A 10,602-nucleotide genomic window follows, 5' to 3' on the forward strand; every position below is an offset into this window, starting at 1 on the left:
ATTATGAGTGCTACATAGCCTAACAAAACGCCTTTTTATAAGTAAGTGACTCATATTGACAATGTGGTCACCTGCAAAGAAAAAATATAAAAAGACTTCATTAAAACAGGCTTTGTCTATGAAATAACAGCACACCACAGAACACACTAGTCAACAATGGTCTCGGTAACAACTGCAAAACACCACTAAAAGGACTTGCAACTCCCCTGCCCACGGCTACTGCATCCCAGATGACTTCTGGCTACACATTTTAACACGTCAACAAATGAACCGTGGACTCCTAGAGCTCAGTCCACCCACCCCTGACTCCACACCGCCGGGCAGAGCAGCTCCGAGCCGAACGTGCACGTGCGCAGACAAACGCGCCACAGAACGTCATAGACGACATGAGGGCAACAACGCCAACAACACCGAACGATGGAAACAATTCCAAATCAGAGAGGCATTGATCAAAAGAATCTGCAGGGAGGCAGTGGTGTGGCAAGGAGCCTCCACTGCAACCCCAGAAAACAAAGGAGCCAAACGTCACGGCCCCTTATGAGACGGCGGCACTGGCGCAAACACACACACAGAGACGGCGGCGCTGGCGCAAACACACACACAGAGACGGCGGCACTACTTAAAAACTTCAAGATGCTGGGAAGAAGTGCCAGTCCATTAGACTGGAGGAGTAGAGAGCAGAGCTGCCTATGCAGCCCAGAACTATGCTATAAAACACAACTGAGCAAAAACATCCAAAATGCAAAAACCATCCACGCTTTCAGCTGCTGATACAAGAAAACCGGGACCCGATTGGCGCTACACCAATTGGCAACGGCATTCCGGATCCCGGGATGGCGCCCGGAATCCCTGTCGGGTCCCTCAAACGCGACGAGACCCCAGGATCGTCTGACAGGCACAATGCAAGCCTCCCGACCTACAACACACCACTGACAAAAGGCTGGAGCTGCCCTGCCCGGGACAAGCTGGCATCGCACTGTGAAGTTCCCTGGACCCTTCGCCTACCCAAAAGGGACTGTTCCTGGACCACCCTTGCCCCAAAGAGAACTTGACCCCCCTCCCTGCAGTTCCCAGCCCCTTCCCAGCCCCCCAGCCTCCACTTAACTTTCAGAGGCCCAAGAGACTGAATCCATCTCCAACAGAGGAAACCACCACATGTGCTGATGGAGATCTTCCTGCATCACCAGGTTCCTCCTCAACATCTGCAATAACACAAGAAAACACACGCTCACTAAGCAGAGCGAGCACACAGTATAAAGGCACAAGGCACATCTTCGCTCTGACACCACGCACCGACCCACCTGCTTACGGCGCTCTGCTCGGCTCTTCTGCCGCTCTTTTGTGCCATGTTGTCCCTCTGCATCTGAAATCAAGGTATTCAACAAGTCACCCAGATGCTCATCAGCAGCTTGACCATTCCACAGGTCTGCTTTCTATTCAGGAATCCCACCGGACACTCTAATTGAGTCCCTAAAACACTGGGGAATGGACTGCCAGCTCCCCTGCCCACAGCTACTGCATCCCAGATGACCGCACAACCTTTGCCTACACAATTGAATCTGTCAACAGATTAACCCTGGACTCCTAGAGCTCACTCCACCCGCCCCTGACTCCACACCGCCAGGCAGAGCAGCTCCGAGGCGAACCTGCGCAGACAAACGCGTCACAGAACGCTATGGACGACACGACCGCAACGGCACCAAAAACGCTCCGCAACGACAGCGACGCCAAAACCAGAGACGGCATCAATCAAAACGCTCTGCAGGGAGGCAGTGATGAGGCAAGGAGCCTCTTCTGCAGCCCCAGGAAAACGAAAAAGGGGCCGAACGTCACGGCCCCTTAGGAGACGGCGGCACTGGCGCACACACACACGCAGAGACGGCGGCACTGGCGCGCGCACACACACACACACACACAGAGACGGCGGCACAACCTAAGAACTTCTTCCCAGCATCTTGAAGTGCCAGTCCCTTAGACTGGAGGAGTAGAGAGCAGAGCTGCTGATGCAGCCCAGAATGACACCATAAATCACAGCTGACCAGAAATGTCCAAAATGCAAGCACTGTCTACACTTTTGGCTGATGATACAAGAATCCAGCACCCGATTGGCTCTACGCCAATTAGCACCAGCATTCCAGATCCCAGAATGGCACCTGAGATGCCCGTTGGGCCCCCGGAGCCCAGCGAGACCCCGGGATCGTCTGACAGGCGCAAGGCAGGCTTCCCGAGCTACACGACAACGCAGACGCAGGCTGGAGCTGCCCTGCCCGGCACTTGCTGGCATCACACTGTAAAGTTCCCTGGGCCCTTTACCCACCCAAAGGGGACTTTTCCTGGACAGCCCTTTCCCTTATCAGAGCTTTACCCAGCTCCCTGCGATTCCCGGCCCTTTCCCAGCCCCCGTGCCTCCACTTATCTTTCAGAGGGCCGAGGGACCGAATCCACCTTCAACAGAGCAAACGCCACGTGCGCTAACGGAGATGTTCCCGCGTCGCCGGGTTCCTCTTCAACATCTACAGTAACACGAGAAAACGCACGCTCACTAAGCCGTGCCAGCACACGGTATCGCGGGGTAAACGCCGACTCCTTCCGCAACACCCACCTCCTAAGTTCCTCGGCGTTCCGCTCGGCGCGTCGTGTCACGGGTGCGGTCACAAACCCTCATCGCTCGTAACACCTAAGACAGTGAGAAACCATAGAACTGTAGGGCTTGGAGCGAGTCCCCAGCCCCACGCTCTTCCGAGCCCCTACCGCGGCTCACCAAAAATGCTTCTCCGAGTCGAAAGGGCCCAAAAGGAGCCTGCAAAACAAGAAGGAAACGCTGAACCGAGTCACCGGGCGACACCGGCCTCCTCGACACCCACCGCCGCCTCACCTTCTCGGCTGCTGGCCGGCGTGCGGCTTCGCCCCTCCGAGCTGGTCCGCGGCACCTGCGAAACCAAAGGCACCTGCGAAACCAAAGGCACCTGCGAAACCAAAGGCACCTGCGAAACCAAAGGCACCTGCTCAGACACTGCCCAAGAACAGCCCGCACCTAGACGGTCCCATGTCTCACTCATTTACCTTGGCCACCCACCCACCTGCCCACCCTTGCTTTTGACTGCAACACTGTTGACCACAGAGGTTCAGCTACCGCCTGTAAAACACAACCAAAGGATGCTCATACCTGCAGCGGCAACACGGGACCTGAAACAAGCTGCTGCTTCAGCCTGGTGCTCATACCTCGCCCTGCCCGAGATGCTGCGGTGCCGATACCCAGCTTTCCTCTTTTCTTCACACCTGTAAAACAGACAAACAACCAAACTTACATAAAGACAGAGGGCACATCTTCCCTCTGACACCACGCACCGACCCACCTGCTTACGGCGCTCTGCTCGACTCTTCTGCCGCTCTTTCGTGCCATGTTGTCCCTCTGCATCTGAAATCAAGGTATTCAACAAGTCACCCAGATGCTCATCAGCAGCTTGACCATTCCACAGGTCTGCTTTCTATTCAGGAATCCCACCGGACACTCTAATTGAATCCCTAAAACACTGGGGAACGGACTGCCAGCTCCCCTGCCCACAGCTACTGCATCCCAGATGACCGCACAACCTTTGCCTACACAATTGAATCTGTCAACAGATTAACCCTGGACTCCTAGAGCTCACTCCACCCGCCCCTGACTCCACACCGCCAGGCAGAGCAGCTCCGAGGCGAACCTGCGCAGGCAAACGCGTCACAGAACGCTATGGACGACACGACCGCAATGGCACCAAAAACGCTCCGCAACGACAGCGACGCCAAAACCAGAGACGGCATCAATCAAAACGCTCTGCAGGGAGGCAGTGATGAGGCAAGGAGCCTCTTCTGCAGCCCCAGGAAAACGAAAAAGGGGCCGAACGTCACGGCCCCTTAGGAGACGGCGGCACTGGCGCACACACACACGCAGAGACGGCGGCACTGGCGCGCGCACACACACACACACACACAGAGACGGCGGCACAACCTAAGAACTTCTTCCCAGCATCTTGAAGTGCCAGTCCCTTAGACTGGAGGAGTAGAGAGCAGAGCTGCTGATGCAGCCCAGAATGACACCATAAATCACAGCTGACCAGAAATGTCCAAAATGCAAGCACTGTCTACACTTTTGGCTGATGATACAAGAATCCAGCACCCGATTGGCTCTACGCCAATTAGCACCAGCATTCCAGATCCCAGAATGGCACCTGAGATGCCCGTTGGGCCCCCGGAGCCCAGCGAGACCCCGGGATCGTCTGACAGGCGCAAGGCAGGCTTCCCGAGCTACACGACAACGCAGACGCAGGCTGGAGCTGCCCTGCCCGGCACTTGCTGGCATCACACTGTAAAGTTCCCTGGGCCCTTTACCCACCCAAAGGGGACTTTTCCTGGACAGCCCTTTCCCTTATCAGAGCTTTACCCAGCTCCCTGCGATTCCCGGCCCTTTCCCAGCCCCCGTGCCTCCACTTATCTTTCAGAGGGCCGAGGGACCGAATCCACCTTCAACAGAGCAAACGCCACGTGCGCTAACGGAGATGTTCCCGCGTCGCCGGGTTCCTCTTCAACATCTACAGTAACACGAGAAAACGCACGCTCACTAAGCCGTGCCAGCACACGGTATCGCGGGGTAAACGCCGACTCCTTCCGCAACACCCACCTCCTAAGTTCCTCGGCGTTCCGCTCGGCGCGTCGTGTCACGGGTGCGGTCACAAACCCTCATCGCTCGTAACACCTAAGACAGTGAGAAACCATAGAACTGTAGGGCTTGGAGCGAGTCCCCAGCCCCACGCTCTTCCGAGCCCCTACCGCGGCTCACCAAAAATGCTCCTCCGAGTCGAAAGGGCCCAAAAGGAGCCTGCAAAACAAGAAGGAAACGCTGAACCGAGTCACCGGGCGACACCGGCCTCCTCGACACCCACCGCCGCCTCACCTTCTCGGCTGCTGGCCGGCGTGCGGCTTCGCCCCTCCGAGCTGGTCCGCGGCACCTGCGAAACCAAAGGCACCTGCGAAACCAAAGGCACCTGCGAAACCAAAGGCACCTGCGAAACCAAAGGCACCTGCTCAGACACTGCCCAAGAACAGCCCGCACCTAGACGGTCCCATGTCTCGCTCATTTACCTTGGCCGCCCACCCACCTGCCCACCCTTGCTTTTGACTGCAACACTGTTGACCACAGAGGTTCAGCTACCGCCTGTAAAACGCAACCAAAGGATGCTCATACCTGCAGCGGCAACACGGGACCTGAAACAAGCTGCTGCTTCAGCCTGGTGCTCATACCTCGCCCTGCCCGAGATGCTGCGGTGCCGATACCCAGCTTTCCTCTTTTCTTCACACCTGTAAAACAGACAAACAACCAAACTTACATAAAGACAGAGGGCACATCTTCCCTCTGACACCACGCACCGACCCACCTGCTTACGGCGCTCTGCTCGACTCTTCTGCCACTCTTTCGTGCCATGTTGTCCCTCTGCATCTGAAATCAAGGTATTCAACAAGTCACCCAGATGCTCATCAGCAGCTTGACCATTCCACAGGTCTGCTTTCTATTCAGGAATCCCACCGGACACTCTAATTGAATCCCTAAAACACTGGGGAACGGACTGCCAGCTCCCCTGCCCACAGCTACTGCATCCCAGATGACCGCACAACCTTTGCCTACACAATTGAATCTGTCAACAGATTAACCCTGGACTCCTAGAGCTCACTCCACCCGCCCCTGACTCCACACCGCCAGGCAGAGCAGCTCCGAGCCGAACCTGCGCAGGCAAACGCGTCACAGAACGCTATGGACGACACGACCGCAACGGCACCAAAAACGCTCCGCAACGACAGCGACGCCAAAACCAGAGACGGCATCAATCAAAACGCTCTGCAGGGAGGCAGTGATGAGGCAAGGAGCCTCTTCTGCAGCCCCAGGAAAACGAAAAAGGGGCCGAACGTCACGGCCCCTTAGGAGACGGCGGCACTGGCGCACACACACACGCAGAGACGGCGGCACTGGCGCGCGCACACACACACACACACACACAGAGACGGCGGCACAACCTAAGAACTTCTTCCCAGCATCTTGAAGTGCCAGTCCCTTAGACTGGAGGAGTAGAGAGCAGAGCTGCTGATGCAGCCCAGAATGACACCATAAATCACAGCTGACCAGAAATGTCCAAAATGCAAGCACTGTCTACACTTTTGGCTGATGATACAAGAATCCAGCACCCGATTGGCTCTACGCCAATTAGCACCAGCATTCCAGATCCCAGAATGGCACCTGAGATGCCCGTTGGGCCCCCGGAGCCCAGCGAGACCCCGGGATCGTCTGACAGGCGCAAGGCAGGCTTCCCGAGCTACACGACAACGCAGACGCAGGCTGGAGCTGCCCTGCCCGGCACTTGCTGGCATCACACTGTAAAGTTCCCTGGGCCCTTTACCCACCCAAAGGGGACTTTTCCTGGACAGCCCTTTCCCTTATCAGAGCTTTACCCAGCTCCCTGCGATTCCCGGCCCTTTCCCAGCCCCCGTGCCTCCACTTATCTTTCAGAGGGCCGAGGGACCGAATCCACCTTCAACAGAGCAAACGCCACGTGCGCTAACGGAGATGTTCCCGCGTCGCCGGGTTCCTCTTCAACATCTACAGTAACACGAGAAAACGCACGCTCACTAAGCCGTGCCAGCACACGGTATCGCGGGGTAAACGCCGACTCCTTCCGCAACACCCACCTCCTAAGTTCCTCGGCGTTCCGCTCGGCGCGTCGTGTCACGGGTGCGGTCACAAACCCTCATCGCTCGTAACACCTAAGACAGTGAGAAACCATAGAACTGTAGGGCTTGGAGCGAGTCCCCAGCCCCACGCTCTTCCGAGCCCCTACCGCGGCTCACCAAAAATGCTCCTCCGAGTCGAAAGGGCCCAAAAGGAGCCTGCAAAACAAGAAGGAAACGCTGAACCGAGTCACCGGGCGACACCGGCCTCCTCGACACCCACCGCCGCCTCACCTTCTCGGCTGCTGGCCAGCGTGCGGCTTCGCCCCTCCGAGCTGGTCCGCGGCACCTGCGAAACCAAAGGCACCTGCGAAACCAAAGGCACCTGCGAAACCAAAGGCACCTGCTCAGACACTACCCAAAAACAGCCCACACCTAGACGGTCCCATGTCTCGCTCAATTTACCTTGGCCACCCACCCACCTGCCCACCCTTGCTTTTGACTGCAACACTGTTGACCACAGAGGTTCAGCTACCGCCTGTAAAACACAACCAAAGGATGCTCATACCTGCAGCGGCAACACGGGACCTGAAACGAGCTGCTGCTTCGGCCCGGTGCTCATACCTCGCCCTGCCCGAGGAGCTGCGGTGCCGATACCCAGCTTTCCTCTTTTCTTCACACCTGTAAAACAGACAAACAACCAAACTTACATAAAGACAGAGGGCTCATCTTCCCTCTGACACCACGCACCGACCCACCTGCTTACGGCGCTCTGCTCGGCTCTTCCGTCGCTCTTTCGTGCCATGTTGTCCCTCTGCATCTGAAATCAAGGTATTCAACAAGTCACCCAGATGCTCATCAGCAGCTTGACCATTCCACAGGTCTGCTTTCTATTCAGGAATCCCACCTGACACTCTAATTGAGTCCCTAAAACACTGGGGAACGGACTGCCAGCTCCCCTGCCCACAGCTACTGCATCCCAGGTGACCGCACAACCTTTGCCTACACAATTGAATCTGTCAACAGATTAACCCTGGACTCCTAGAGCTCACTCCACCCGCCCCTGACTCCACACCGCCAGGCAGAGCAGCTCCGAGCCGAACGTGCACGTGCGCAGACAAACGCGTCACAGAACGCTATGGACGACACGACCGCAACGGCACCAAAAACGCTCCGCAACGACAGCGACGCCAAAACCAGAGACGGCATCAATCAAAACGCCCTGCAGGGAGGCAGTGATGAGGCAAGGAGCCTCTTCTGCAGCCCCAGGAAAAAGAAAAAGGGGCCGAACGTCACGGCCCCTTACGGGACGTCGGCACTGGCGCGCACACACAGAGAGAGACGGCGGCGGCGGCACTGGCGCGCACACACAGAGAGAGACGGCGGCGGCAGCACTGGCGCGCACACACAGAGAGAGACGGCGGCGGCGGCACTGGCGCGCACACACAGAGAGAGACGGCGGCGGCGGCACTGGCGCGCACACACAGAGAGAGACGGCGGCGGCGGCACTGGCGCGCACACACAGAGAGAGACGGCGGCGGCGGCACTGGCGCGCACACACAGAGAGGCGGCGGCACTACCTAAGAACTTTTCCCCAGCATCTTGAAGTGCCAGTCCCTTAGACTGGAGAAGTAGAGAGCAGAGCGGCTGATGCAGCCCAGAATGACACCATAAATCACAGCTGACCAGAAATGTCCAAAAGGCAAGCACCATCCACGCTTTTGGCTGATGATACTAGAATCCAGCACCCGATTGGCTATACGCCAATTAGCACCGGCATTCCGGATCCCAGGATGGCACCTGAGATGCCTGTTGGGCCCCTGGAGCCCAGCGAGACCCTGGAATCGTCTGACAGGTGCAAGGCTGGCTTCCCGAACTACGGAACAGAACGTGGATTGAGCCACAACACAATGTGCCATCGATTTGCACTAACGGGGGAAAAAAAACTAGAAGTCATCCCCAAATTTAAAATTGCGCATGTCTTTTCCAAGCAGAATGAGCCTGCGATTCCACAAACAAGGAGGGCAAAGAACAGGTCAGCTTGTCAGAGAAAGACAGGGACAGGGAGCAAGACGAGGCGACACAGAGAGAGGGAGAGAGAGGCAAAAGGAACGGAGAGGCAGGGCTAGAGGAAGGAGAGGCCAAAATGAGCGCTCCACCGCCTCCCCTCCCTTGCCCCGACCCCCGTTTCCCCGTTAACTCCTGGTGCCCGCCCCGAGACTCCACGGACGCGCTTGCCAGGGAGGCAGCTGTTCAAACGGGATTGAGTCGGCGCGCTCTGATTGGCTGCTTTCCACCCCAGCGCGCCGTCCTCCTATTGGATGCTCCATCCCGCGCTCCGCGCCCGGGTGCCCTCAGCCAGTGTCGGACCTGACTGAGGACTGCGCAATTCGGGCATGCGCCGTGCGGAGCCCTCGACGCCCGCCCTTCCGGCAACCTGATTGGCTGCCTACGCACATCGATTGCCATTCTCCCCGTCTATCAGCCCTCCGCCCCTCCAGCCCTCTCGAGCGATCCGATTGGCCCGCTCTGCATCCTCGCTCGCCTTCTCGCCGCCCTGCCGGGACCCCCCCACCCTTTGCCCGCGCGGCTTCCAGCACCCGCGTTTAAAAGCAAACAACAAACCGCGCTCCATTGCTTTACGCTGAAAAGCGGGGCGGATGCTTACCCACAGCAGAAAAAAAACCTTCTTTCTTGCATTGCCCTTCGGCATTACAATCGCACGGGTACGAACTCGGTCGGGCTGAGAGGTGAAGCCAGAGACAAAGGAAACTAAAGGAGCCCCGTAAGAAGGTAACAACGAATGAGCCAGCGCCGGACACGCGCGTGCAGTGCGCGTGGAGAGTACATGCAGCGTATCACCTTCTTGCATGGCACGTGTTACAACCAATCACATTGTTGCAAGGCACGTGGACAGGGCAGCTTTGGCATAAAGCTAGCCCCGCCCAACAACAAAGTGAATTCTGGGAACATCACATGGTGTGGCAGGTTCCCTCTCTCGCATGGTGAAGCAACGATTCAGTCCAATAGCAATAGCAATAGCTGAGTCTGGGGTCTTCTTGATTCTCAGCGGATCCTTTCCACGGACCTCAGACAGGTCCTCACTTTGTGCAGTTGTGGAGATGGTTTTCAGTCATATTAACAATGTGGTGGTCGCCTAAAAAGAAAAAATAAATTGTTAAAATACTCAGTGAAAAAACAGCACACTACAGAAAACATGAGTCAACAATGGTCTTGGCTGGGAACGGTAAAACACCAGTGCAGGGACTGTCCACCCTCCTACCCGTGGCAACTCCAGTCCAGATGATGGTAACAACCTAGGCATACACAACTTAGTATATAGGAACAAATGAACCATGGATGCCTAGAGCTCAGTCCACCCACCCCTGACTACACCTCCGGGCAGAGCAGCTCCGAGCCAAACGTGCACATGTGCAGACAGACGCTCCACAGCAGGTTATAGACAACACGACGGCAACGGCACCAAAAAACGCTCCACAACGACAAAGACACCGAAAGCAGACACGGCACTGATCAAAAACATACAGGGAGGCAGTGGTGAGGCGAGAAGCCTCTACTACAACCCCACAATAAAACAGAGCCGATCATCTCGGCCCCTTATGAGACGGCGGCACTGGCGCAAACGCACAGAGACAGCGCAAACCCAAGACGCTGCTGCAAGAACTAATAACTTCTTCCCAGCATCTTGAAGTGCCAGTCCCTGAGACTGGATGGGTAGAGAGCAGAGCTGCCGACGCAGCCCTCAGCGACACCACGAAACACAACTGACCAGAGACATCCAAGGCACAAGAACCGTCCACACTTTCGGCTGCTGATCCAAGAAAACCAGCACCTAATTGGTAAGGCAAGGAGCCTCTATCACAATCCCAGAAAAAAAAGGAGCCAAAC

At 56.7% G+C, this 10,602-nt stretch overlaps 2 long non-coding RNA genes across 2 annotated transcripts; both read right to left on the reverse strand.

Moving 5' to 3' along the window:
* Window positions 1-1,104: 1,104 nt before the first annotated feature.
* Window positions 1,105-3,378, reverse strand: LOC139829282 (uncharacterized). The gene is made up of 6 exons (XR_011741723.1): window positions 3,167-3,378; window positions 2,876-2,966; window positions 2,762-2,800; window positions 2,603-2,677; window positions 1,302-2,513; window positions 1,105-1,202 (listed from the first exon to the last, which is right to left on the reverse strand). It is a non-coding gene; the product is annotated as an uncharacterized lncRNA (long non-coding RNA).
* A 3,890-nt stretch (window positions 3,379-7,268) lies between these two features.
* Window positions 7,269-9,846, reverse strand: LOC139829294 (uncharacterized). The gene is made up of 3 exons (XR_011741742.1): window positions 9,362-9,846; window positions 7,452-7,513; window positions 7,269-7,374 (listed from the first exon to the last, which is right to left on the reverse strand). It is a non-coding gene; the product is annotated as an uncharacterized lncRNA (long non-coding RNA).
* Between the last annotated feature and the right edge of the window lie 756 nt (window positions 9,847-10,602).

Source organism: Patagioenas fasciata, chromosome 17, assembly GCF_037038585.1.
Source record: "Patagioenas fasciata isolate bPatFas1 chromosome 17, bPatFas1.hap1, whole genome shotgun sequence".
In the NCBI taxonomy this organism is placed as follows: domain Eukaryota; kingdom Metazoa; phylum Chordata; class Aves; order Columbiformes; family Columbidae; genus Patagioenas; species Patagioenas fasciata.